Raw genomic sequence first — 10778 nt, 5'->3', positions numbered from 1 at the left:
AAACATGTCGATCAGCCTCCTGAGTGAGCACCACTCCCCTTAATGCATCCCAAAGGTTAAGATATTGTTGCAGCCCAGGCAAATTAAGAGGGGTCTCAATGTCACTGATCCACTGCCAGTTTTGAAGAGCATGGGCCACCGTTCTAGAAGAAATAGCTCGTTTCCCAACATTAGCCACAACAGCAGGGGCAAAATCTTGGATACAAGACCCATCCAACCACCAATCTGTCCAAAATAATGTATTATACCCATTACCAACCAGAGAAACAATAGAAGCAGTAAAGAATCTCTTGACAAGATGTTGAATAGGCAAGTCCAAACCAGACCACGGCTTGGTAGGATCAGTTTTTTGTAGCCATAACCATTTAGCTTGCAGCGCCCAACTCTGGTACAGCAGGTTAGAAATCCCAAGCCCACCGAGATCTAAAGGCCTTGTAACAATGTCCCACGACACAAGGCAATTGCCACCATTTACCTCATTTCTTCCTTTCCAAATAAATCCTCTCCGAATCTTGTCTATAGAATTAATCACCCACTTGGGGATTTTCATGGCAATGAGAAGGTAGATCGAGATGGCTGAAAGCACAAAGCGCACCATAGCTGTCTTGCCAGCAAGACTAAGCAACCGAGCCTTCCAATTAGGAAGTCGGTCTGCAACTTTCTCGATCCAAACCATGAGATCAGATTTTCTGAGCTTTTTATCTGAAATCGGCAGCCCCAAATAAGTGCAAGGAAAAGAGGAAGAAGTGCACTGAAGAATATTGCAGCCCATCTGTACCGCCTGCTCATTACACCTGATTGGGATAACGAAACTTTTTTGCAAATTAGATACCAATCCCGTGGCTGAACCAAAGCAGTACAAAATCGTTTTGACACATTGAAAATCTTCCTCAAAAGGTTGAACAAAAAGGACCACGTCATCAGCATAAATGGACAGTCTGTTTCGGATATTAGCACCCTCCAAGCTGTGCAGCAGCCCCCTATTTTCAGCCAGATTAAACAGACTATTGAGAATATCCATAACCAATACGAACAACATTGGAGAGAGAGAATCACCCTGGCGAAGCCCTCTCCGGTGCCTAATAGGAATACCAGGAGACCCATTCAAAAGCACTTGCGTAGAAGAAGAGGCCAGAATATTGGAGATCATATTACGCCACACAGGACCAAACCCAAGATATGAAAGCACTTCAATCAAGAAGGCCCAAGAGACCGAGTCAAATGCTTTGGAGATATCCAACTTCAAGAGCAAACTAGAGACTCTCTTCTTATGGAGAGATTTAATTGAATGCTGCACCAACATAAAGTTATCGTGAATCGATCTGCCTCTCACAAAGGCACTCTGATTAGATGCCACCAACTCCTGCAGATAGGGTCCCAATCTATTAGCAAGCATTTTGGTGACCAATTTAGCAAAACTATGAATTAAGCTAATTGGTCTAAAATCTCTTGCAGACAAGGCATCAACTTTCTTAGGGAGAAGAGTTAAATAAGCTGAATTCAGCATCCCCAACTTGTGAGTATTCTCTTGATGGGAGTGAATTAATGGCTGCCAACAAATCTGATTTAATAATATGCCAACAACATTTGTAGAATTTTCCAGTAAACCCATCAGGACCAGGAGCCTTATCAGATGGGAGAGCACCAATAGTGTCGCGAACCTCCTTCTCAGAGAAAGGTTCCTCTAGGGAACTCAAATCAATAGTGTCTCTGTGGCAAGCAGCTAGGTTAAGAGAAAACGGTCTCTGGATATTAGAACCCAACAGATTGGAGAAAAAAAACGTCCAGAACCTCCTGCATTTGTTCATGGCTGGTGACTGTCCTCCCTTCATTCTCCAAATTGGAAATGAAATTTCTCTTCTTGCGGAAGCGAGCCTGTAGATGAAAACTTTTTGTGTTGGCATCTCCATCTCTCAAGTAGTGCAACCGGGAACGCAAGCGTGCAACTGTCCTTTCCAAAAAAGCAAGGACAAGGCAGTGTTGTTTCAATTTCTGCAGCAACCTCCTGCTGTCCTGCGCCATCTCCAACCTGTGCAGCACCTCGCGAGCCAGCTCCAGCTGAGAATTGACATTTCCAACCGCACTATGTCCCCAGGAAGAGATTCATAGCCATTGAATTGCAGATTCAGCATGCTCGTGGTGATCCACGGTGTTTTCAAACATACAAATCAGCTTGTTTTGGTGGATCAAATAAAAAGGATGAAACAAAAACGTCAGTTCTGGTTCATTTCCAGGCGCTAGTGAATGCTTGGCAAATCCCATGAACCAGACTTGTTCTACATTTTAATGTGGATTCCAAATAAAATATTTAAAACTTGAGTGGAAATCGAAGACAAACCTTCCCATCACCGTCACTATCAAAGCAACGGATCATCTTAGATATCTCAGAATCTGTCCAGATGAAATCATTTATTGTAGCCATTCTTTCAAGATCCCATGGTGTAATATATCCTTTACCAACTTCTGTGAAACAAAATGTGAACAATTTGGTACTATTTGCGCAAGTGATATATCCTTCTAAAGAGCATGCACTAAGTATAAGCAATAAGTGTATCAATCATTTTTTAATAAAAGTGTATCAATCATGTGTTTGCTCTTTAAATAACTATATCCATTTCCCTCGGAACAAATAACCAGAGAAGCTACTTCAAGGCTAGTTATTTCAGTTTGCCTCATGATATACATACAGTACTACGCTACTAACACCTGTGCTATCATTTCTTGGCAGATATTGCACAATATAGTGTAGACCAAAATAAGTTTTCAAATGTTCCTACCAGCTTCCACAGAAATTAAATTACAAGCAACCAATGAAGCGAAAGGTGTATCAGTTATTCCTTTGCAGTCTGTGTGCATCAACATATTACGATAGCGGCATCGTCCTTCTCTAGAAACAAGACCAGAATCATGCTAGTTTTAAGTTTGGTTTAAGCTTCTTTCTTGCATCTAAACCTACAGGCGATCCATAAGCAGATTTTTTTTTGGGGGGGGGGGGGGGGGGGGGTCAAGGGCTAATTCTATGAGCTGCAAACAAGTATGAAATGGTCAAGCTAGACTAAAAACTATCCGCACCAAGCAAATTCAAAATAAAGCGGATTCAAACCAAGTTAATCTGAGTTCATTACATTTCATGAAAATACTAGTCATTGCACTTAACAAGATCCTGAAATAATGACCAATATTCAACCCATTGATGGGTCAGACATGTAGAAAATCAATTTTGGTGTCAGATAAGAGTACCGTCAAATGAGAAGAAGAATTGAACCACATCATCTTCTGACAGCTGAATCCTGCTCTTACCCTTGGGGAAAACACGAGAGTGTAAAACATATATGGCACAAGTGAAATTGATACAAGTCACGCTTGAAGGGGCGTACCAGCTTTTTAATCTTCTTGTTCTTAGCTGAGTCCTGAATGGATGCTTTGCTGTTCTTCTGGGGAGTACTTTCACTCGCTCTTGTTACTGTGCTTGATGTTTCTGCACCCAATGAAGTCACAGGCTTTTCTGAATATTCCGCCAGGGAGAGAGCAATAGCCTGTAATTAGCATTGTTAAAGTAAAGCATACAATGAAAAGTTCGCACAAACGTTTAGGATTCGAGAGTCGTTCTAGGGTTAATATTGCTTTGGTGGTGTATTCGAGTGGTTATCACAATACCTGCTGTAAGGATGTATCATCATCCACCACCTCAGCAAAAGAAGCACTACCCTTAGTAGGCGTGTTCTTTGTAGATTTACCAGATTTTGACAATTTCCTTTTCTTTCCCTGAAACAAAATGAGAATAATCATATCTCTGTGATATAAATAGCAGCTACCAAATCGCACCCTTTCATTAGTTGATCTTGAAACCCTCATTGTGCAGTAAAAATCACCACTTATGAGGGCGACGCCTAGACAGCTAGACCACATCAATGAATGAGGATGAATAGATGACATACAACTGAGGAAAGGGGAAGCTCCGCACCTTGGCGCGTGACATAGAAGCTGATTTCCCCTCTCCATCCACCTCTTCGTCTTGCGCGCTCTCCGACGAGCTCTCGTCCTTCTCCTCACCGCCGCTATCGGACGGGACGTACTCCTCGTCCTCGTCGACGGACCTCTTCTTCTGCTTCCCCTTGGCCGTCCCCGGCGACGAGTTGCGGAGAAGAGGGGACGCTGCGAGGCTGCGGAGGCCCAGGGCCTCGAGTCGGGCCTCGTTCTCGCGTATCCGCGACAGCCGCTGCTTCTCGTACTCGGTCAGCTGTTCGTCGGTTTCTCTTCCCGCCGCCATGGGGACGCTGCGGCAAAAAAATCCTCCTCCCACGCTTCTCTTCCTATTCGTGCCTTGTAAAATCAAAAAGAAAAGGAAAAAGGTTCACTCGAATCACTCCCCAGAGTCCCCGTTGCGGCTGACCCGTGGGCCGTTGGAGATTTGAGCCCTACGGCCTCCGTAGTTCGTAGGCCGTATTCTGCTGGGCCTGAGATGACCGAATTTTTTTGTATTTTAATCCTACTTTTAAAAAATATTTATGTTTGGACCCCCAGAAATTTTATTTGCAAGTTTGGATCCAATGCTCGGCGTCATAGGCTGTGGCGCCGAGGTAACATAGGCTGCGGCGCCGAGGTAACACAGCTCGGCGCCACAGCCTATGGCGCCGAGGTATGACGCGGCAGCAACGGCTACCTGCGCCCAGGGCTGACCTGTCATCGATGTGGCGGCGACGCGGCCTCGTAGCTCGGCGCCACAGATCTTGGCGCCGAGCTACGGACTCCTATAAAACAGCCGCGCTGCTGGTCGAGAGCAGCACAATTTCTCTCATTTCAAAACTTCGTCAAATTTATTTGGATTCAAAGATTCGAGGTGGTTTACTTCGTAGACCAAGGTATGGTGCTCAACTGATTTGTTTTGTATATTTGGTTGTTAGTTTCATAGTTGCTCATAGTTTCATAGTTTGATAGTTTGTGTAAACTTATTATATTATCATTTCGATTATTAGTTTCATAGTTGCTCATAATATATATAGTATCATTAATATGATGAGTATATTTTATTTGATAGTTTGTGTAAACCTGTTATAAAGCATATTAGGTACAAGTGATAATTATAATCGTTTATTAGATGAAAGACATGTACCGAGAGGTGTTGTGGCAGAAGAGAGGTCGTCCTCGGGAGTTATATCCGGACGTATCTAGTAAGGATGCTCTTGTTCCTTCTGAACTCCCCGTGCCTAACTGTGACTGTGGCAGACTGGCTTGGGTACATCAATCACAACATCCTGATACGGCTGCTCGCTGCTACTACCTTTGTGGCGGTTTGACGTACGTAGCTTATGACTTGTCACTTAATTTTGTTCGCGTTCATTATTTTGCAGATGTGTAATAGTGCTTATTTCCATTATTTTAGGGGCATCAGAGGTGTTTCTTTTTCCAGTTGATCGACGGTCCTGATAAATTTGACCCTCGATATCTTCTTTTCGTTAATTGGTTGAGTGGAAGGACTAGTCATGAGCGTTTTAAGCGTTGGGCACCTCCTCCCCCGAATCCTCCACCAATGACGGATGTGGAGAAGGAGGTAGCAACAGAAAGACGAATGGACTCGCCGCCTCAATGCGATTGTGGAGACAGTGTTGTCATCGACGAAGACTATGAGAAGCAGTTCTGTTGTCCGAACATTGATTATGTGAGCCCATCGATACGCTAAATGTATGAACTAGTTATTTTTTTACAATAAATTACTATTTTTTCTCCTGCAGCCATATGGGTGGCGTAAGTGTCGTTTCAGAGAGTGGTTGTATGGTCCTTTGTCCCATTGGCCAGAGCCAGAGGTAAAGGAAAAGAGATACAATCAGTGGGCGGAAGAAGAGTTGAAATTTGATCCAGTACTCTGCAGATGTGGTATTGAAGCTAAATATGGATTAGTTCCTTCCGAGCTTAGTGTTGGATATTTTTGTGGACATATGGTCGATTACAATGAGGTTGGTATTTTTTTTTGCACCAGCTGTAATGTTCTAGCGGTACTTACTATTTTTTTGTAGGAGACGAGGAAATGCAGTGGGGAGAGTTACGACGACAAAGGAGAGGTGATGCGCACAATAGAGTCCAAGAGACTAATGGGACAGAAGATGCGTTGTGGATCTCGGCTCGTCGATTCGTACATTAACGATCGCATACGCGACATGCGTAGGGAAGCAAAATCTGCCTTTTATGATAGCCCGAAGCGTGCAGAGTATAGGAGGTTGAAGGCGGTAGATGAGAAGAGAGCACAGGATGCAAGGGAATGGGAAGCGGCTCAAGCCAAGAAACAAATGTTGGATAATCTTGCTGATTGCCTCAAGGAAAGTGAGTGGGAAAAATGATACTATAATTATGTTAGTACAATTTATTTGTCTTGACTTTGCTAACTTATTTTGCTCATTATATTTGCAGAGATTGGAAGTGGCGTAAACTATTTGGTCGATGAGGCACATGCAAGATATGTTCAGGATAAAATGGCGACGGTTGAGCTGATGGAGGAGGAGGAGGACGACACATCTAGATTGAGTGAGCTTATCGCTCTCGCAGAGGCAGGATTACATGAAGAAGAGGAGGACGACACATCAAGGTTGAGTGAGCTCATCGCACTAGCTGAGGCAGGATTACGTGCTCAAGAGGAAGAGGATGAGTTTATGTCTTAGGCCGCCGAAGAGGTAGAGGCGGCTTATTACAAGAAGAAGTATGATGAGGCTGAGGCTGAGGATGAGCTATTCTCCCAAGCTGCAGATGAAGCAGAAGCCAATTATTACAAGAGAACTGTTGACAAGTGTGATGCAGGACAATGCAGCAAGTGGAATGAGGTTGTCGTTGAGGATTGCGGGACGGATGACTCCGAAGATGAGTTACTTATAGATTGTGATTCAGACTGAAGAAACTTGTAGCCTGTTATGTAGTATTTTCGTATCCAAAATAATTTAGAACTCTACTTGAATATCTAAACTAGTTTAGAACTCTAAAGATGCGTTACTTATTGCTTGTCATGTTTTTTACAATTCACAAAAAAAATTTGCAAGAGTTCCCCTTGTTTTATTAACAACCACAGTTCAAATAATCACATATTATAAGACATGACCACATTTCAACATATAATACATCACAAAATAACATCGAATATAAAAACATCCACAGAACATAGTTCTTCATACAATGTCCACAAACAAAGTCCAAAATACAATGTCCACAAAACATAGTCCAAAACACATAACATAGTTCACATTACAACGTATCCAGCATGAGTCCAAATTACAAAGTTTTCAGCATAAGACCAACATCACAAAAGTATTCATTTCCTCCTAGTCTTACCCTTGCCCTTGGCCCCAAGAGCGTCGGTGCCTGAAGTGTAAGGGTCTCGTGGACGCCTTCTACGTGGTGTCAGCTGTGATGGCTGAGTTGTAGGAGCATCCTGCAACTGTGATGGTCCAATCTCCTCCTGACCTGCAGCGCCAGCGCCAGTGTCGTCGTCGTCGTCCTCGTCCTCGTCCTCGTCGTCGTGGGCCATGTCCTCAAACGTGTCCCGCGTCGATCGCGAGGAGCTCAGTCCTGCTGTAGATGGTCCAACTGCACAAATGGGAGGCTGAACGTCCTGCTGCATACGAGGCACAGGCAGCTGCACGTCAACGTTCGCTAGAGACTGGCATCCACACTGAGCCGCTGCACGACGAAGACGACGTGATACCCTCTGTAATCGAAATATTAGTTACAGACATATGTTACAACATACAAATAAACAAGTTTTCTTTTAAACATTGATACTCACTGATAGTAACGAAAGCGTAGTACTATCTGAAGTTCTCTGTGAGATACGCTCAAGTTCAACAACAGATACGAGCATAGAGTTTCCCTATTCACAAGTTAAAACATTAGGATGCTCAAAACTAGACATAAAGCATTGAATTGAAATCTCTAATTTTAGTAAAGAAATAGTTACCACTCTGTCAAGGATTGGAGCAGCCTCAATTTGGGACCCGTGCCGAGCAGCTATGTCGAAAGCTGTGTCTTCGTCGTCTGACGATTCTTGCTCGGCATAGTCTGCAGCTGTCCACTGTCCCTTCAGCTTGCACCTAGTCACACCAGCATACAAAATCAAATACCTCTGAAAATTGTAGTTTGTGTGCGCTTGTTCGTTCTCATAGTTAAGATCCCCCTGTTGTTCCCATTCATCAATGTAATCACGGTGGTGGGTCTCGAAGTCCGTGACCTTCTTCTGTCTCTGTCTGTCGAACCTGCAAAAGTTAGAAACATATATTAGTAACTCATTCAATATTTGAATTATTAGTTAGAATAACAAGTGCATGTAGTCACTCACTTATGAAGTTCTATTGAAGTCGAGAATGGCTCCACCAGAAACTCATGTCGCAATCCGAACTGTCGAGCAACTCTGTGGGGCAAGTGGTACTCAACAGCATAAAAACAGATGAGGGGACACCTCATTAGGTAGAGGTCCTCGTCTATTGAGCACATGCTGCTCAACTGTATGCTGGCGAAATATGGATCAAGATACGGTTGCCAGGTCACCTGCAAAAGTTTTAGAAAGTACATGTAAGTTTATAGTCATTTTACCAACTGTTTAAGGAAAAAGATAAAAGTACACAACTCACCATCGAAGGAGTAAGTGCGTCGAGCTCGTTTGAGTACTCCATGTAAGCATGCTGGTGTCGTGCGAATGGCTCCTCGACCTGGTCCCAGCGGTAAGCAGCCGTGGGCTTAAGTCGATGTTCGGCTACCACGAACCACTCACGAGGAGCAAACTCTCTGGGTCGCCTGACAGGTATGTGTGCCCACATCCACAGCTGTAGTAGGTAGACACATCCACCTAAGCTAGTGGTCCTCGACGAACGACGACAAGCCTCGCAAAGTTGCCTGTATAGGAAGGCCAACACTGCAGAAGCCCAGCTGTAACCTCCTGTCGTATCCCAGTCAGTCAGGCAGGGCAGAAACATCCATGACGCGCTGTCGCCTGTCGCGTCTAGAAAAAAGAACTGAACCAAATAGGTGGAGAATCCAAGCTCGACAATGGTATCCAACCGTCTGCTCGTCTGCACCAGGTGGACACTGCCCAAAAGCCTGCCTAAGCCAGGTCAGTGGGACTCCGGTGTTGTGGCTACCTCGTAGGTCATCCGGAAGCAGTCTCCCAAGAAAGGCCTCCACCCTCTGCCTCCATCCGCCTGGTGATGCCTGGCCGGTCACTGGACGACCAGTAATGTTGAGACCAAGAATCTTCTAGCAATCTTCGAGCGTCACGGTCATCTCACCGCAGGGAAGGTGGAAAGTGTGAGTCTCTGGCCGCCACTTATTGGAAGACAAATGAATACAAAATCATTAGTATGCAAAGTAGATTTGATATTGTAAATATTAAACAACTAGAGAAGTCTTTACCTGTCGACCAGAGCCATCAACGCCGCTGGGTTGAAAGTGGGCAGCCCACGGCGAACCTGGTACGATACGACGTCCAAGCCAGCCCTCTGTAGGAGAGGAGTGTACCTCTCATCGTACCTCATCTCCTCCAGAAACCAGTCGTGGGCCCGGACCCGCAGAACGGGCAACACCTAGCAATCAAAAGAATTTCATTAGTCAAATATACGTCGCATATATTAATTCGAAAATTTAATATATGTGCAAAATATTACCTCTCCCTCTGCGGTGAGACGGCCCCTGTGGTGCTCGTCGTAGTGAGGGTCCAGCAAGTGGAACTGCGCCATCCTGCAAATTAAGATATCAACATATTAGAATATAAGTTGTGTACAAAGTGTAACAAAAACATCGACATATTAGAATAAAAGTTGTGTACAATAAAATATATCACACCTGACTAAGTGTCCAAATGCATGTACGTGAGTTGTGGCCAAGTCTACCGCATTTTCCGCATTCATTCTGCTCTGAGTCCACGAGAAAGGGGGACACTCGACCTCTCCTACTGCGACCGGAAACGTGATCCATAACCATATTGCACCGGCTCCTTTTCCTACTACCACGTTTGTCCCATCGATGCGCTGGATCAGCAACGTATACTAGACCGGTGTACGTTGGCCATTGTGACTCATCAAGAAATGGCTCAAAACGAGGGCTCCAGGTACGTACTAAGCTCTCTACACTGAACTCAGAAGGTATTCTGCTCTCAAATGCAAAGTTACGATGACGTGCGGCCGCAACATAATGAGAACATGGAAAATGGTATTGTCTAGGTTTACCACAACCGCACGAGAATGCATCAAGTAACACGACATGTGTCCTCTAAGGTCGCACCTCACCGTCGGAAGTTATGCCGCCTAGTGTTGTTACCTCGTATTTACCCAACTCCTCATCAAAGCATTGTACCTCATGTCTATGGGCACGTTGAAAGGGAAATGTGCCCTTGGGCCATTTATAAGTATTTTGGTGATTTAGTGTCCAACACAAGTGCCTAAGTGTAAAAAGGTGGACAAAGTACAAATCAAGGATAAAGGTATGTTTCTCAGACTTAGTACATTGTTTTATGGACTAATGTATTGTGTCTAAGTGCTGGAAACAGGAAAAATCCAATTGAAAATGCCTTGGCTCGAGCAGCCAAAGTTTGCTCAGTCTGGGAGCACCGGACTGTCCGGTGCGCCAGGCTTGCTCTGGCGAACAGGCTGCTCTCGGGACTTCAACGGCGGTGTACGGCTATAATTCACCGGACTGTCCGGTGGTGCACCGGACTATCCGGTGAGCCAACGGTCGGCCAGGCCAACGGTCGGCCGCGCAATCTGCGCGGGACACGTGGCCGAGCCAACGGCTAGAAGGAGGCACCG

General features: G+C 44.8%; 1 long non-coding RNA gene across 1 annotated transcript; it reads right to left on the bottom strand.

Annotated features, from left to right (window-relative positions):
* Window positions 1–9468: 9468 nt before the first annotated feature.
* LOC118473607 (uncharacterized) lies at window positions 9469–9890 on the bottom strand. The gene is made up of 3 exons (XR_004853371.1): window positions 9817–9890; window positions 9639–9711; window positions 9469–9557 (listed from the first exon to the last, which is right to left on the bottom strand). It is a non-coding gene; the product is annotated as an uncharacterized lncRNA (long non-coding RNA).
* Window positions 9891–10778: the final 888 nt, after the last annotated feature.

This window comes from Zea mays, chromosome 10 (assembly GCF_902167145.1).
Source record: "Zea mays cultivar B73 chromosome 10, Zm-B73-REFERENCE-NAM-5.0, whole genome shotgun sequence".
NCBI classification, from domain to species: Eukaryota; Viridiplantae; Streptophyta; class Magnoliopsida; order Poales; family Poaceae; genus Zea; species Zea mays.
This window is presented reverse-complemented; position numbering and strand designations above follow the sequence as displayed.